Raw genomic sequence first — 17,474 nt, 5'->3', positions numbered from 1 at the left:
ACACCATCATCTACAGTAATGGGAACATGATGATAAGGACAGCAGAGCTAAGGAGGAGCTGAAGATAGTGACAAAATCTAAAGGTGACATCAAGTCATAGTGAAGAGCTTCTCAATCCGTAGGTCAGGATTGATGTTGTAGTCTGGAATCTTCTCTCCTGGCAATGACATTTGGGTTACAAGACAGTGACACACTTACACTTAGGGATAAAAGATTATGACACTCAGAAGGAGAGTGTATAGAGTCTTGTGTGGCACAGAGTGTTAAGACAGCAGAAATGCAGTCCTAAGCTCTTGCTTGTAACCTGAAGGTTGTAGGTTCAATACCTGCTTGGTTCAGGTACCTGGCTCAAGGTTGACTCATCCTTCTGAGATTAGTAAATTGAGTACCCAGCCTGGTGGGGGGTAATAAATTACCTGAATGCGCTATACAAATACCAAGGTTTTTTTTACATGACAATGAGACACCAACACTTAGGGGACAGGACCACAACACACTGGCACATGGGAGTAAAAGACTATTACACATTGACACTGAGGGGACAGAACTATGGCGCACTGGCACTGGAGGACAGGACAATGACATACTGACAGGGCAATTCTAATGGTGATAGGCAAAAGTGAAAGAAAACATAGCTTCTCGACACAATCCTTACTCTTTGTGTCTGGAGTCTAATGACATTTAGCTATTTAGGAGTAATTACATAACTAATATTTCAAGAGTTTGTAATGAATTGTATAATGCATAAATAGATCTTTACTACCATGTCCAACAGAAGCATGGACAAAGTGAAGATTATGTCCCCCCTGATTGCATTAGTGAAGACTATGTCCCTCTGCTTCCTCAGCGACATTGGGGGAGATTTATCAAGCTGTCTTGATAAGAATGTCCTTTGTTGCCCATAGCAACCATTCAGAGCTCAGCTTTCATATATTAATGAGGTCAAGTAAAATGAAAGCTGAGCTCTGATGGGTTGATATGGGCAACAAAGGACAATCCTATTATAACCTCAAATTAAAATGGACTGACACTTCTTTGAGAAGACATTGCCGCCTATTATAGCTGGTACGAATAACACTGATGTCATCAAGTTCATGAAGCAGTGCTATTTACTTGCAAACAAGCTGGACTGTGAGAACTGCCGTCAACCTCTGTGTTGGATCGCTCGTCGCCAATGAACTAATGGATGTTTTTGTTGTATAAGTGTATTAACAAGAACTGTGCATCGTCATGGGGGTTCTTCAGATCTTGCACATCTCTCTAAAGGAGTGACTACACATTGCTGACCCCCGGAATTTGGAAACTTCTAAAAAACAAGCTGCACAACTGACTGGAATATCCAAAGCGCCAAAGTTGTTAACTTTTATCGTGAAGCATGAAGTGTCTATGTTTGTACTAACCCTGTTTTGGGCGATGGTCCCGGTCATTATGTTCAAGTTGACAACTCATGTTTTAATCATAAAGTACCATTGCGGGGGAGCCCCGGATTGTGAAATATGGGTCTTTGGGATTGTGAACATGGCATATAGAAATTGTTCCTGACCGAAGTGCCGGAACCCTCCTTCCTATTATTCGACATGCGGTGCTTCCAGGTTCTACGATGCACCGCGATTGCTAGGTTGCCTACAACAATATTCAACTGGCACTGAATTTCAGTCATGAACGTGTCAATCATAGGGATCCAAAATGTAAATTTGTTTCTCCAACTGGTATTCACACGCAAAATCTTCACGTGATCCAGAAGCACAGAGTACACCATGGCAGTCAGTAATGTTACATTTAGCCTTAGTGAGTAGTCATAATGTAAGAGAGTGATACTTCTCCCTTATGAAGAAACACTATTACTATGAACAAAGCACCACCTACTTGATGACACAGCTACTCATTACCTGCAAAGCCCCGCCTCTTTGGTGAAATGGTTAGCGTATTACCAAGTGATGGAAGAGGAGGCCCTGTAATAAAAGCATTGGTGAGTGCTCACCCTTCATGCTGGGTGGAGGACTAAAGTATGCCTAGTAGTTCATGCAGGACCAAGGTGGAGTACGGACAGCCAAAGAGACATCAGGGCCGATAGTTATTAATGTGTGGTAGAATAAATAGGACAGTTTGTGTAGGTTGGGCCAAGGTTAGTGGCGTGTCAAATATGTCTGTTTTGCAAATTTTGTAGAGACAAGTTGTGGCTGGAAGAAGACATCATGGTAGTCTGGGCTGGATGAGAAACACAGAAAAGTGAACATCTCCAGTCAGAAAGGATGTCACCTGTAAGTCATTAATTTTTACTGTATTGTAATCATTTAGTATTAGAGATGAGTGAGCATACTCATTAAGGGCAATTGCTCGAGCGAGCATTGGCCTTAGCGAGTAAGCGAGTACCTGCCCGCTCGAGAGACAAGGTTCGGGTGCCGGCGCGGGGGAGCGGTGAGTTGCGGCAGTCAGTAGGGGGGAGGGGAGAGAGAGATCGGCGGGCAGGGAGCTGTGGGGAGAGCGGGGAGGAACGGAGGGGAGATCTCTTTCTCCCTCTCCCCCCCCCCCCCCCCCCGCTCCCCCCTGCTGACTGCCGCAACTCACCGCTCCCCCGACTGGCACCTGAACCTTGTCTCTCGAGCGGGCAGGTACTCGCTAAGGGCAATGCTCGCTCGAGCAATTGCCCTTAGCGAGTATGCTCGCTCATCACTATTTAGTATATATTTATTGCAATATGGGCGTAACTCGCATGGGAAAAGAACCAATTATTTTCAATGGGTTTATACTCATGGGTGTTTTTTCTCTCGGACCGAGAGTCCAAGGTAGAAAGGTCACAGCAAGTCTTATTTTTTGTCAGTTCTCATTCAAGAATCACCCATTATTTCTTATGGGTCCATAAACAAAATCGCATTATACTCATATGCACTTTTTTTTTTCATTTTAACTATTGGAACAACATGCATTTTTTTCATGTGCGTGAAAAACGGAACAGTGATGTAATGCGATGTGTTTTTAAACGCATCGCATAAAGAGCGAGTATAATGTAGGTCTTATATCACTTTCACTTGTGTAAATATAAGCCTTATGTGGTCTGCAGAATGCCTGTGAAGAACTGGTATCAACCACTATATGATCACTGTATGCTGGTAATATCGATACGATCTTTGTATAACTACTATAATTAGGATGCGCCTCTACAGTCAGCTGAATAGAAATCCACTAAGGATTTTTTTCCCCCTGCGTTGAACCTCTTTCTTTGCCTTTGAGTACAAGATTATGACGCACTGACATGTGAAGTACAGAAGAAACAGGAACACTATCTTTTCTCCTTAGGGAGGGCACCTAGAAAGTGAGTGAGGAGACTTATAAGGCCATTCATGCTCCTCTGGGTAATATGCAAATAAGGAAGATGGAACAATACCTCTGAAGTGCCACCTATTGAAATTCTAATAGGTGGCACTACAGAGGTATTGTACAGAAGAATGACACACTGACATGTGAGGTACATGACAAGGACACACTGACATTCAGGGTACAGGTCTATGATGGATATGTCACCAGTAATAACCCAGCAGCTATGGGTCATGACCCTCTCTCACCAGCAGTGATACCACCCAATAGTCCAGAAGAATCATATAGTTGAATACGAATACAATGGCGAGCATGAGAAAGAGCAGCAACCAGTAAAAGGGTATGTCCACCAGTGCCTGTCCACACCAGTATGCAGAGGGGAAGAGGCCGGAGATCTGTAGCTGAGAGCGAGCCTTGATCTACACAAAAACAGAGAAGAATGAGTGGTAAGAACCATTTATATATTTGTATCCCGCACTGCAAGCCACCCTAAGGTGCAAGACACTCACCCTAAGGTCCTCAATGCTGCTCATTGCAAAGTGGGGTGCCATGCCTGTCGCAAAGGTCATGAATAACAGACTTCCATAAAATACATAGACATCTTGTACATAAATCTACAGGAGATAAGAGAAGAATGACACACATCCACCTCTGTTCGCCAAAACCTGTCCCTTACTAATATGTTCATCTAGGACTGGAAACACGACTATGCTGGACTAAAGAACTATAGAAGGATCCCATCAATGATATGACTACACTGGACCTAAAGAGGGTTCATATTAATGACATTACACTAGATTCATATAGCTACAGAAGGGTCATTTCAATGATTGATCTATGCTGGACCTACAGTATAGAAGGATCATTCAATGTTGTGTCTACAGTGGACCTATAGTTTTATATCAATGACAGGACTAGACTATGCCTATAGAAGGATACCAATGACAGAACTGCACTGGACTTCTAGAAGGGTCATTTACTTACAAGATAACAATAAAGTGTTGGATCTAGTGGTTCAGAAGGGGTGTCGTGTCTTCTTAAGGAGAGTACCCAGAAAGTATGTGGAGACACCTAGGTGGTGAGTGAGTTAGGGGATGGTATTGTCTCTCCCCAAGAAAAGCATTCAAAAGGGAGGTGGGGACAACTAGAAGGTAAGTAAGGAGACTTATAAGGCCATGCAAGCCCCTCTGGGCAATTGCAGATAAGGAAGAAGGAAAAATACCTCTTCAACGCCACCAATTGGATGGAAGCATTCCTGCAAATTAATGTGACTTTTTAATAAGTCTTAACAGTGATTGGAAATAGGAAACCAAGCTAGAAAACAATACACAGACAGCTATTTTGGGGTGATTGTCCCTCATCAGTGTGCAGTAGGTTACTGGCTTAGCTGGTGAGAGGCCTGTGACATGGGTCAGGAGGGGTGTTGTATCTCCTTAAGGAGAGCACCCAAAAAGTTTGTGGAGACACGTAGGGGGTGAGTGGGTCAGGAGATGGTATAGTCTCTCCCCAACAGAGCACCGAAAAGGGATCTAGTGGCAGCATACATTTCAGACTCACTTATCTGTATAGGAGATCATAATGCATAGAATATGTTGTAGTACTCACCGGTAGGACAGGGTTACTCCATGTTTGGATTTGTTCATTGCGTTGGAAACTTTTTAGAAGAGAGTTACTGATGATGTTCACAAGCACTGGCAATGCGTTTTTGGATCGAGGATTTCCTACAATGGTGTATCTATAGTCCTGCGTTAAGAAATATGTCAATGTTTGAATGTTGATAGCTGGAGAAGTGAAAGCCTTTATTTAGAGTCCCTATTCATGGAGGGGTGGGGGGCAATAAAAGCTGGGAACTTCCTGGATGTCCTGTCCAGGGACTGATCATACCTAATGTACAGACCAACACATCACCACTATAGGATGTCCTCAGCAGAACTTGTGCTGGATGCTTCCCAGGGATGTTGGGGGATACTGTCCCATGCAAATATTCAGTCAGGAGAGCTTCACTGAATATTCTGAGCGATGAGTTCTGTAATTTAGACCATGGTGGTGCTTTCTTCACTTATATCTCAGAGATCGTGGTGACTTTTAGTGCATGTGTAGTAGCTATCTTATATAATCCCTCCCCTAGAAGAAGTTGTCGGAATCGAATGAAACTTTTGTGATTGTAACATTGATATTAGTAAGGGATTACACTATCAGAGCAAAAGGAGAATTTATTGCTGAAAATTGACACCTTGATGGGAGGCTCTAGTACCCTGTTGTATCACCTCTAGCTTGGATACAATATGTGATACAGGGGGCATGGAGGCTCTAGTACCCTGTTGTACCGCCTCTAGGTTGGATATAAGATGTGATACAAGCCAGAATGGAGTCATACAGGTTCTTTTTGGTATCCGGCGACATAGTTCTCTGCATTTGCTGTAATTGGGCCTCTAGATCGTGCAGACAAGTAGGCTGTGAAAGTTGCATCCCAGATGGTCCCCTACATGTTCTATTTGCATTACATCTGGTGACCGGACAGCCACAGAAGTGTGACAACATTGTGGGGGCTCCTGTTACCCCCTTGTGTGTGCGGCCGAGCATTATCCTGCTGGAAGCCGCCATGAGAGGAGCACATGTGGCTGCAGAATGCCCTGAACATATCACTGAGCTGTCATTGTCCCTCATATCACTACTAGGGGGGAATGACTGTTGTATGCGATAGCCCCCCAGGCCATCACATCAGCAGTGGGGGAGTGCGCCACTCCACAGCAAAGGCAGGATTGAGGCGCACACCTTTTGGTCTTCAGACATGAAAACGGCCATCATTAGTGCCCACACAAAACCTAAATTCATCACTGAAGATAATCTGAGTGTCAAAGTCAGTACATGTAATGAGTGCCTTGAGACCAAATGTTCTTCAGTCGAGCACCTAGAAATGGTTCAGTCAGAGACACAGGCCTATATAGATAGCGCCACCTGCCTCTGGATGGCGGATAACGAAACAGTTGGAGCTGATCATGCTTGTTGGACTGTCAGACGCTCCTCTCTACTGGTGGTCTGTAGGGGGCATCCAGAGCCCGGTCACCTTGTGTGCCCTCACACATCCACTGGTCCCAATACCCCTTAACCCTTTCCAATCCAATTTGTATCCTGGTTTTCCTAGGGGGCTTACTCTTTTTCTGCCATTATACAACGGCGCTATCTGCTGGCTAAAGCCAGTACTGCATGAGGTGATTCGTTGGATAGGCTCCGACAGCAGAGAGGCTGGCAATATACAGTAAGAGAACCCCGACAGACGTCTTCCGACATCGAAGCTGTACAGCCTTAAATCATAATGTCTTCAGACGTCAGACAGTGGATTGGAAAGGGTTAATCGTCTGGTCAGAATGGTCCAGATGGTGGACAGTTCGTTGATGCGACTATCCAGCTTCTCGCATTCCAATAATCCGACCCCTCTCAGGCTTTGGTAACGGGGTGAAATCTCTTCTCTGCGTCGTAGAGGCGTCTAGTGGTAAACAAGCTCTACACAAGTGGAAGAAGAGGTCACTACACAGAAGGAGCCTCCGAGAGCCTCTTATAGGCCAAGGGGGGAACCACTTTTAGGCTGTCAAGTGGCAAGACAGTTTATCTTATCACTCCACAGCTCTCATCATTTACCTATCGTACTGAGATGGAATCGCATGCCAAGTTTTGCAGCAAAATGATAAATCCTACTAGGTGCTTGATTTTTTTTTTTTGACAACTAGTGTATAATAGAATGAACAGTGACCCAGGTTATCATCGGTCCTCCACACTCAGTTCCTTACCTCATCTTTTCCAGAAACCTCTATAACTCCCTTGTAAGCTGTGGTGTTTGGGTCATATGGACCATTGATTACTTCCGTTACAATGTTCTGGGCTTTCACCGCGTTAATGAAGTCTTCTATAGGTGAACCTGGAAACATGTATGTGAAATACAAGAAAGTGCTGACAGTGGGAACTATTGTACAAACAGTTTAGTTTGGGGCCCCAGGACACTGAAGTCAGAGGTGAAGCTGCCCCCGTTGTTTTCTGTATGTACTACCACATCCCCTCCTTGTGAACCATATGTGGGCTGTGGAGGATGCTGGGCTTGTATGGGCTAAAGCACATATAGAAATATGCAAACTCACTGGTTGGACCAAAAGACTAATAATATGAGTAAAATATAACCTTTATTAAATAGTTTAAAATATGTCTATGAACAAACAAACATACACTTATATGATGATCTCACAGTGAATAACGGATTTTATGATCTAGAGATGTAATATAGGTTAATCCCAAGATGAAGATTAATTTTGTACGTGTCTCTTCAAAATAGTAGATCAATAGTGATAATTATGCGTCCTAACTAAAAAGTTAGGATTGTGAGGGTATATGTATATATTGCCATATGTTTTTATGCTTTTATACCTGTATGCAAGTTCTATTCAATTCTAAAATGAGAAAAACTTATATGTCGCCTTACATCAGATATTCCAAAAGTTTGCAAGGCCGAGAGAGATGTTTCCAGAAATTCAGAGATGATACAGAACCGAACACGAAGGCCGTGTGCTTGGCTGTTTTCCCAGAAGCGCCATATCAAGATAACGACTGTTCAACTACGTATATAACTTTCACTGTCTCAGGCCGGAAATCCGGACTTCCCATATATGGTTATGCGGTGAATTTGAGCCAATGAGCCCATCACCCATTCCTAGTGATGAGACCAAAGGGTATAAGATCCCATGTAATCTGTAATAAAGTGCGCAGTCATGTCCCCGTGTGAGGAACTATACCAGACCTCCGTGTGTGGTGTCTCTTCTTTACCGCCGGCAGCGGGGCATTGGGGTGGGCCTGATTGGTGCTGTACGCAGAAATTACCCTGACATTGGCGCAACCAACTGGGGCGACAAAACCAGAGCCTGCAGCGCAGTCCACCCGGATCCACGCCACGGGGAAGCCGTCCTGCTGCAAACCGAGCCTGATCAACTCACAGAACTCCAGGTAAGACCGGCATATATTTATGTTGTGTTTTACGCTGAGAGTCTTGCAGCAGGAGGGACTATCTGTGTTTTGTGACCGGACGGGTTGGGTTAAGAGTTCTACACGGTAGCTCGTGTGGGCTTTGGGTTTGCCGTCACGGACCACTGACCGTGATATGCGCACAAATCTCTCACCCAGGAACTAGTCTGTAGTCTATTTGTACTCTGAAGTCCGTAGCGTTTTAACGATAGTGGAGATTGTTTGTTGTATCTGCAGAATTTTTTTTTTCTTTTTCTTTTCATTTGGTCTCACAGAAGAAGTGAACCCTCGGTTTTAGGTTAGTTAGTTGTTGATGGTTTAGCTGAGGAGAGGGATGCACTCTGTGAGACAGGTCCTATAGACGAAGGAACCCTCCATTTTAGTTTTAGTTAGTTGTTGATGGTTTAGCTGAGAGGGATGCACTCTATGGGACTGGTTCCATAGAAGAAGATGCCTTCGGTTGTTTTGCCATATATAAGGGGCTGACAATTCGGGTCAGAAGGAAGCACTCTATGGAGCGTGTTATTATTGTTGTTGTTGTTGTTCCAATATGCGTAAGATCTTATTAAAGAAGACAGAGCCCCTCAAGGGCCGCCGCCGTGCGGATCAATTGGTGGAGGAGAGGAGTTCCAATCTGTAAAATGTAAGAAAACTTATGAAAATGTGTAACAAGGACCCGCACGGTAGATTACAGTATGGATGGTGACTGGGAGGAGGTCCTTAGGACCAAGAAGGGCGCCTTGAAAGACCAAGGGTTGCTAGAAAGTGTTGAAGTGAGGAGGAGAGAGACAGTCAGAGAAAGTTAAGTATGTACACATTATTTGTTTAAGAAAGTATCCGTAAGTGAAATGTTGGAAAGTACAGTAAGTGATCAAGAGAGTGTCGGGAGAGTGTCTATTGAAGGTTACATTGGCAGTTAGGTAGGGAGAGAAATATGGGAAACAAGCAAAGTCGAGAAGAATGTTACAAGACGTGATTTGTTGGCAAAGAGAGAGGAAAAGGTGTATAATATGTATAATCCATACTAGGTGGATATATATGTGTGTATATATGTATATATATATATGTGTGCAAATGGTTAACTGAGCTTGCTTTTAGAGGAGAAGGATTGTTTACTTAAAGCTGCAGTCTGTGTAGCTTTTCAAGGTCAAGCGATAACAAAGCAGAGAGAATGAAATACTGAACCTGAAAAATATCTGCTTGCTTAAATGGAATGGAGGCTTGAAATGAATTTAATTAATTATACTGTCTTACAAGGCAGGAAATATAGCAATTTCTAAGGTATATTCTTACTTATACAGGGGTTGAAAATGAAGAACATGTTGCAAGGTCCCAGGATATGTGTTATTTATGAGTTCAAATGCAGGAAATAGTTAAACTAAAACAACTCTATTCAGTCTGTGTGTCATATTCGTAAACAGTTATTTTGCAAAGGTGGGGGCTTTCAGACTTCACTTTTTGTTCAGGGTTACAGACCGAGAAGGAAAAGACAAGGGGGGCTGAAAGATACCCACGCATTCTAAAATACTTCAGCGTTTAATACAGCATATAATAGCTTCAGTAGATAAGAAAGACAGAATGTCTCAGTCACTCAGCAAATTTTTTTCACATAATTTGTCAAAAATAGCACTCATTCACAATCTCATCTCAATAGAATCATGTACTTTATAACATTATAGCACTCACCTAAATGTTTTTCAACTGATGTATGTTTGTTTGTCACACTTTTTGTCTGTGCATCTGTATATACTGGTACACCTTCAATGGGGGGTGACGGGGCAGACTTGAGCGAATGGATGGATGAGAGTTAATGACCCATGTTCAGGCTGTGATGAATGTAAAATATGTGATGCGGATATTGACTGGGGATAAAAGTTCCCACCCATGCATAAGATTTTACTTGTTTAAGATGTGGATGCTTAGACTGTTAAGCTTAAATGAAGCTGTGAAAAAAGACGCAAGCGACCAGTATCGAAGGGGTGGAGCTAGATGATGTAAAGGACGTAATGTTTCATCCCTCTTGTCCACAAGGGAGGGGGTGAGGATCTTGAGCAGCTAGTAAAAGTTTTTTTTTTTTTTTTTTTCTCTCTCAAATTTGATAAGACATTGTAGGCAGGAACAGATTAATAATGAATTTGCTTAAAGGATATCACATTTCAAATATTAATAGGTGTTTGTAGATTATTCTGCCCCGATGTAACTCATGTCTCTGTTATTGGTGCTAACATTTTACAGGCCTTATCTGCATCCATCAAATCTTTTTACAATGTTATACTACCTTGAACTCAGTTACTCTTCTTACAATTGAGTACCCTGGTTCAAAGGGGGGGAGGAGAAGGCATAGGTGATCTAGGTATTGCAAATCAGCCATTTTTAAAATTTGTTTGCAACAAGATTCTGATCTTTTTGAAATAGAATATCAGCCTGATTGTCTAGCAGTGATGCAACAAGAAAATTTAAGTTTTAAAAAGTTACTGAAAGCCCTTGTTAACAATGCATATTTTGAGTTGTTTTTTATAGATGGCCCCAGGGTGATTGACGACTCCACACTGGATATGCAGTGGTCACACAACAAGATGTCCTAAAAGCAGAATGCCTCCGCATGTCGCAGCACAAGAAGCGGAACTGAAAGCCATCACTGAGGCGTGTAGAGTGGAAGAAGGTAAGACGGCAAACATTTACACTGACTCCCGGTATGCATTTGGCATAGCTCATGATTACGGCCCAACAGGGAAGGCCAGACAGTTTTTTACCTCAGCAGGACAGCCAATTAATGATGCAGCGGTGCAGTCTCATGGAGACCCTACTTCTACCTGACAAAGTGAAAAGCTCACACCAATTCCTACACCGAAGAAACAAGAGGCAACGCCATCACAGACCACACAGCAAAGGCAGCGGCCCTCAAGCCGTGGAAGAAAAGAAGAATTTAACAAAAACTTGGACTTTGATAAAAACTTGGACTTTGATAAAAACTTGGACTTTGATAAAAACTTTGGACTTTGATATGCTAAAGACTTTACAGTTACAAGCCAGCAAGAAAGAAAAAGACAAATGGACTAAATATGGGAGCAGCAGAAACAGGACGGTTTATGGTGAACAGTCAACAGCACTTGCCCACCATGATCCCTGTGCCCCATGATGGCCCAGCTGACACACGGAAAGACGCACCTCTCAAAGCAGCAATAAAGTCGACGCTTGAACAAGGACGGGTGGCTCCTGGGTTTTCTGTAGCTGCTGCATCATCATTTGTCCAATTTTGCATGATCTTTGCCGTAAAGCAACAGGGCAGAAGTAGATTTGCCACATCACACTTGCCTAGACCACTCTACCCATTTCAGGGATTGCAAATTGGCTACACTCAGCTCCCACTTGTTGGGAAGTATGAATATGTGCTTGTTGTTGTTGATGTTTTTCAGGTTGGAGAGACCTACCCTTTTACCAAAGTAAAAAAGCAGGTAACCGCACAGAAGCTCATGAATAAGGTAATCTGCAGATATGGGGCATCGGAAGTGATTGAGTCAAACAAAGGTACATACTTCACAGGTGAAATAGTGCAACACATCATGTCTGCTTTGGGTATATTTCAGGCTTTTCACACACCCTACCATCCACAGAGTAGGGGGAAAGTAGATACAAAAGGCAATGAAGAAAATGGGCAAATCTTGAATTGAGTGTCTCCTATTAGTTTTTCTTTTTCTCCGGAGGATACATGTCACAGTAGCAGAGTTTGGGGAATGATTATCTTGTTAATTTTGTCATAGGCCTCTCCAAGGAATTGTCAATAATGCATTCTGTAGTCTCTGCTTTTCTCCCAGGTCCTACAGATGAGTGTCACAATCTGAAACCGTGTGACAGGGTCTATGTAAAAAAGTTTGAGAGAGAGACCCGGTTTAAAGGTCCTTACCAGATGTTGCTCACCACCCCAACTGCAGTCAAGCTCGAAGGAAAGTCCACTTGGATCCACACTTTGCACTGAAAAAAACTCATGATCCTGCATATCCTTTACATGCTATGGGCAGGGTTGGAGACCTTGGCGGAAGTGGCTGTCACGGTGACATTGTGGTACAATTTCTCTAACACACACATAGCCACACACACCTTTTACTACTGTACACTAGCCATCCACATGTATACATAGATGCAAGAGGAGTGTCAAGGGGGGTGCCAGATGAATTTAATTCTAGAGATCAGGTTAAAGCAGGTTTTGAGTCATTATTTGTTATTGTCACTGTTAATAATAATGTAGATTGGATGAATTATATCTATTACAATCAGCAGAGGTTTGTAAACTACACCAGAGATGCTTTGCAAGGGTTAGCGGACCAGTTAGGGCCCACTGCATCCATGACGTTCCAAAATAGAGTGGCCCTGGATATGATTTTAGCAGAAAGAGGTGGGGTATGTAACTTCCTGTATGTGTATTATCCCTTTGATCAAAAAGAGTATGAGTAAGGGACTGGATAATGTGACCAAAATTTCCCTTGTTTGAAAAAAGATGAAGAGCCAGTTCCGATAATGCCAACCACATACGTTACCAGAAGAATGGAGAAATGTACTAGTACTGCGCCTGTCCCGATCTCCTAAGATGAATTGTCAGTGGACTTCCCATTTGCCTAGGGATAGTGCAGAAGACCTTAGGTTCGAGCGAGGGCACACCCTGTGGGGTGTTAACTTGTACAGATAGAGGGTATGGATGCCCGAAAATAAGCCCAGGGAATCCATGGCCTCCTTCTGAGGTGAGGTAGGGATCCCCCCCTCCTAGGAGTAGGGCCTTACGGGCAGTGGAGAAACCCTGACGCAAGGGAGAGGCGACCGAGGAAGAGTGCAAGGCCTGGTGCTTGATCTCCATATAAGTTTTTAGGGGGGGTTGTGAGGGTATATGTATATATTGCCATATGTTTTTTATGCTTTTATACCTGTATGCAAGTTCTATTCAATTCTAAAATGAGAAAAACTTCTATGTCGCCTTACATCAGATATTCCAAAAGTTTGCAAGGCCGAGAGAGATGTTTCCAGAAATTCAGAGATGATACAGAACCAAACACGAAGGCCGCGTACTTGGCTGTTTTCCCAGAAGCGCCATATCAAGATAACGACTGTTCAACTACGTATATAACTTTCACTGTCTCAGGCTGGAAATCCGGACTTCCCATATATGGTTATGCGGTGAATTTGAGCCAATGAGCCCATCACCCATTCCTAGTGATGAGACCAAAGGGTATAAGATCCCATGTAATCTGTAATAAAGTGCGCAGTCATGTCCCCGTGTGAGGAAATATACCAGACCTCCGTGTGTGGTGTCTCTTCTTTACCGCCGGCAGCGGGGCATTGGGGTGGGCCTGATTGGTGCTGTACGCAGAAATTTTCCCTGACAGGATAAACTTAGTTTTAATGATGGGGCGACAAGGTATCGATAGCCACGCCCCTTAGAGGCGTTGACAACTAGTGCTATGGATACTTACAAATTAGGGCTTTTCACCTCCTTCTAACCTGCGGCAGATAGATCGGACGCTTTACATCCTTTCAACAGACCGATCGGAATCGTGGGTCTATTCTGCACTGAGCATCGACTTGGTTTCGGTGCGCGTAACTATACATGTGTATTCCGGTAACTATAGCAACCAACGGGCTGTCACATTACACATTCTAATTTTGATGAGGTTACTAATAAGATCTGATGTATGATTGGTGCACAGCACCATACGCCCATAATGGGTGGACTTGATTGCTCTCTAGAAAAAAGCCACAAGTTGAACTAGTCCAGTTGCACCGTCACTCTACCATCCAGACTGACGGCTGATCTGTTTGTTATTTTGGTATGTATATCTATCCTTCTACTTGAGGGCTCCTTTAGCTAGTCTCTTCACTATAGCCAAGTTCTTATCATATGCAGCTTTATATCAGACTGAAGACTATCTGTTTCTAAGGGCTATTAGTATATTTTAGCATTAGACCTAGCTTTAGACGAGGGTGTAACAAAAGATACATCAGATTAAGGACAGCCATTAGTAAAAGGAATCAGAAGGAAAGAGACTGGTGAATTTTCACCTTATGAATATAGGATTAAAATAGGTTAACAGACGGCTAGTCCTCAAAAATTATTGAGGACTGACACTAATTGTCGTCTGGTACTATATCTGGGTCGCTTGACACATATGTTACATACTGTCTCAAGCCCCTGTTAATCAAAACTAGGCTATAATACATCTAAGTATCCCATAAGTGTTTCTAATACTCTAGCCACTATAACACATTCTATGTATGAGGATCATTGGAGACCATCCTGGCCCCTGATGAGCTTACTCCAAGCGAAACGCGTTGAGATATGAAGCAGATGAACCATCATAATTAGAACACATGTCATCACAGGATAGGGATGACATATTCCTTTACAACATTAGTGGTATTTGAAACATCATTAAAACTAAGTTTATCCTAACTTTTTAGTTAGGACGCATAATTATCACTATTGATCTACTACTTTGAAGAGACACATACAAAATTAATCTTCATCTTGGGATTAACCTATATTACATCTCTAGATCATAAAATCCGTTATTCACTGTGAGATCATCATATAAGTGTATGTTTGTTTGTTCATAGACATATTTTAAACTATTTAATGAAGGTTATATTTTACTTATATTATTAGTTTTTTGGTCCAACCAGTGAGTTGACAATTGCATTTTGGACTAAGTCTGCCCCCGTGATATAACATATAGAAATATGGGTGCAGGTTTGTTTGATGCATCTTGTAGATTCAGTCATTACTCATTACCTGTATTGTTGTTGATGAGGAGGGAGGAATAATATGTGTGATTTCTATCTCCTGCTCCCAGGAAATACAAGTCTGGCCGCAGCTCCCACATGTGAGACATCTTAATGTTGAAGATTGCATAAACCACAATTACTGAGATAAGGAAGAGGAAGACCAGCAGCAATCTGAAGAGGTAACAGGATGTATATAATTAACAGAGGCCAAGAAACTACTTCAGTCTCCTCTGCAAAATGTAACTTAGGTTCCATTGTATCTTGTCTCCACCAGAAGAATGGGCGGAGACATGCTGTACGCCCACAACCAACGCCAACAACTTCATTGGCTTGGCCAATGGTCTGTGCTCCTAGCTGTCATAAATCCCCCGGTGACCTTCTTCCCTTCCAGCTTCGGCAGTGTAAGTTTGCCCCTCTTCTTCCTCATCTATTGCATTTCTGCTGTCAATATTCCCGGGTGGCAACCCCTCAAGCTGGCACCACTGTTGGCTCGTAGGTCCGCAGTGATACTCTCCCCGGCGACTTTCCCTGTTGGTGTCGGCGCTGTAATTCCCCTTTCCCCCTCCATTGCTTTCAGCCCGTTATCACTGTCCCCGGCGCTCTACCTTCTCCCGTCCCTACACTGGCGATGTTGGTGACCCGCTGTCAGTCTCTTCGCCGGCGTTGCATAATGCTTGCAATATGTGATGGCACCGAGGAGACTGACAGCACAGGAGCCAGGAAGGGGACAAGGGAGAGCGGCGGAGTGTCACTGGCCCCTGGTGCTCTTCTTCTCCGATCCCTGCTTCGACGCAGTCTAGTGCAACAGCCGGAACAGGGATGAGCGGCCATTGGGTCAGTGGCATGAAGAGATGGGAGGGGACATATTGGAAACCCCTTTTCCGGCCCAGCCAATCAAAATGTGGGCATTGCTTGCGGGCGTGCAGCTTGTCTCTACCCATTCGTCTGATGGAGACAAGATACAACAGTACCTGTAACTTATATATGCTGATGATATCCTATGTTGTGACCACTCACAGAGCTCGGAAGCCTTTCATGTTGTGCCTTAATTTCAGGAAGCGAATGCGTGCGATGGCCATCACCTGCTGCCTCCATAATGCCATCTCACTGACTGTAGAGTTTCCCACGTCTGACATCAGCTGCACAGAATCCTCCATCTCTGAGCTAAGAATGTCTTTCTCTTCTTCACTCATCATTTCTTGACTGAAGACAGCATAATCTGTGTGGGATATACTATGTAAGATGTGAGCATGTGAAACATGGAAGGGTCTCACACTGGCATGACTCCCACCCTTTCAGCCCCCCCAATCCAGAACACATTACCTCCTCCTTCAATCTCTGCTTCACCTTCCAACTTCAGGAAGACATCATTCAATGTCGTGACGGAGACACCGTAACTTGAGATGTCTTGTCCCACCAGCCCATCCAGGTGTAAGAAGAGATCTGCACATTGTTATGGTAAGAGATGATATGCCATTATAACAATGTATATGATGTGAGATCAATAAAGAAAAGACATTGTCCCCAAAAGTACAAGAGAATACGCTGAAGACTTAATTATGAGATGACAATAAAGACCCAACCACAAGACGGGGCAGAAAAGACCCAATCAAAAGACAAGGCAGAGAAGACCCAATCACAAGACAGGGCGGACAAGACCCAATCACAAGACAGGGCAGAGAAGACCCAATCACAGGGCAGGGCAAAAAAGACCCAATCACAAGACAGGGCAGAGAAGCCCCATGTACAATACCAGGCAATAAAGACTGAAATACAAGAATGGATAATGAAAACCCAACTACAAGATAGTGTAGTGAAGATCTAATCGCAAGACAAGACAATAAAGACCCAACCACAGGGTAAAGCAAAAAAATACCCAACCATAGGGCTAAGCAGAAAATACCCAACCACAGGTTAAGGGGCGACCAAATAACTATGTATAAATACATTAGGGGACAATACAAGGATCTCTTCCATGATCTGTTTATACACAGGACTGCGATGGTAACGAGAGGGCATCCGCTACGTCTAGAAGAAAGCAGGTTTCATCACCAACACAGAAGAGGGTTCTTTACTGTAAGAGCAGTGAGACTGTAGAACTCTCTGCCTGAGGACGTGGTGATTGGAAAATCGATAGAGGAGTTTAAAAGGGGACTAGACATCTTTTTAAAGCACTACGATATTACAGGACATTATAGACATCAAATAACTAGAAGAGTTGTTGATCTAAAAAATTGATCTAGGTCATAGGGGCAGTATAATTCTCTTAATTGTCATTGTGCTCACAGGAAAAGAATTCTTTTTCCTTTTAGAATTCTTTTCCTGTGAACACAAATGTTGATCCAGGGATTATTCTGACAGCCATCATGAAGTCGGGAGGG

General features: G+C 43.3%; 1 pseudogene; it reads right to left on the bottom strand.

Moving 5' to 3' along the window:
* LOC136588042 (ABC-type organic anion transporter ABCA8-like) overlaps window positions 1–17,474 on the bottom strand; it is a 145,223-nt pseudogene that overhangs the window by 33,234 nt on the left and 94,515 nt on the right.

Source organism: Eleutherodactylus coqui, chromosome 13, assembly GCF_035609145.1.
Source record: "Eleutherodactylus coqui strain aEleCoq1 chromosome 13, aEleCoq1.hap1, whole genome shotgun sequence".
Lineage (NCBI taxonomy): Eukaryota > Metazoa > Chordata > Amphibia > Anura > Eleutherodactylidae > Eleutherodactylus > Eleutherodactylus coqui.
This window is presented reverse-complemented; position numbering and strand designations above follow the sequence as displayed.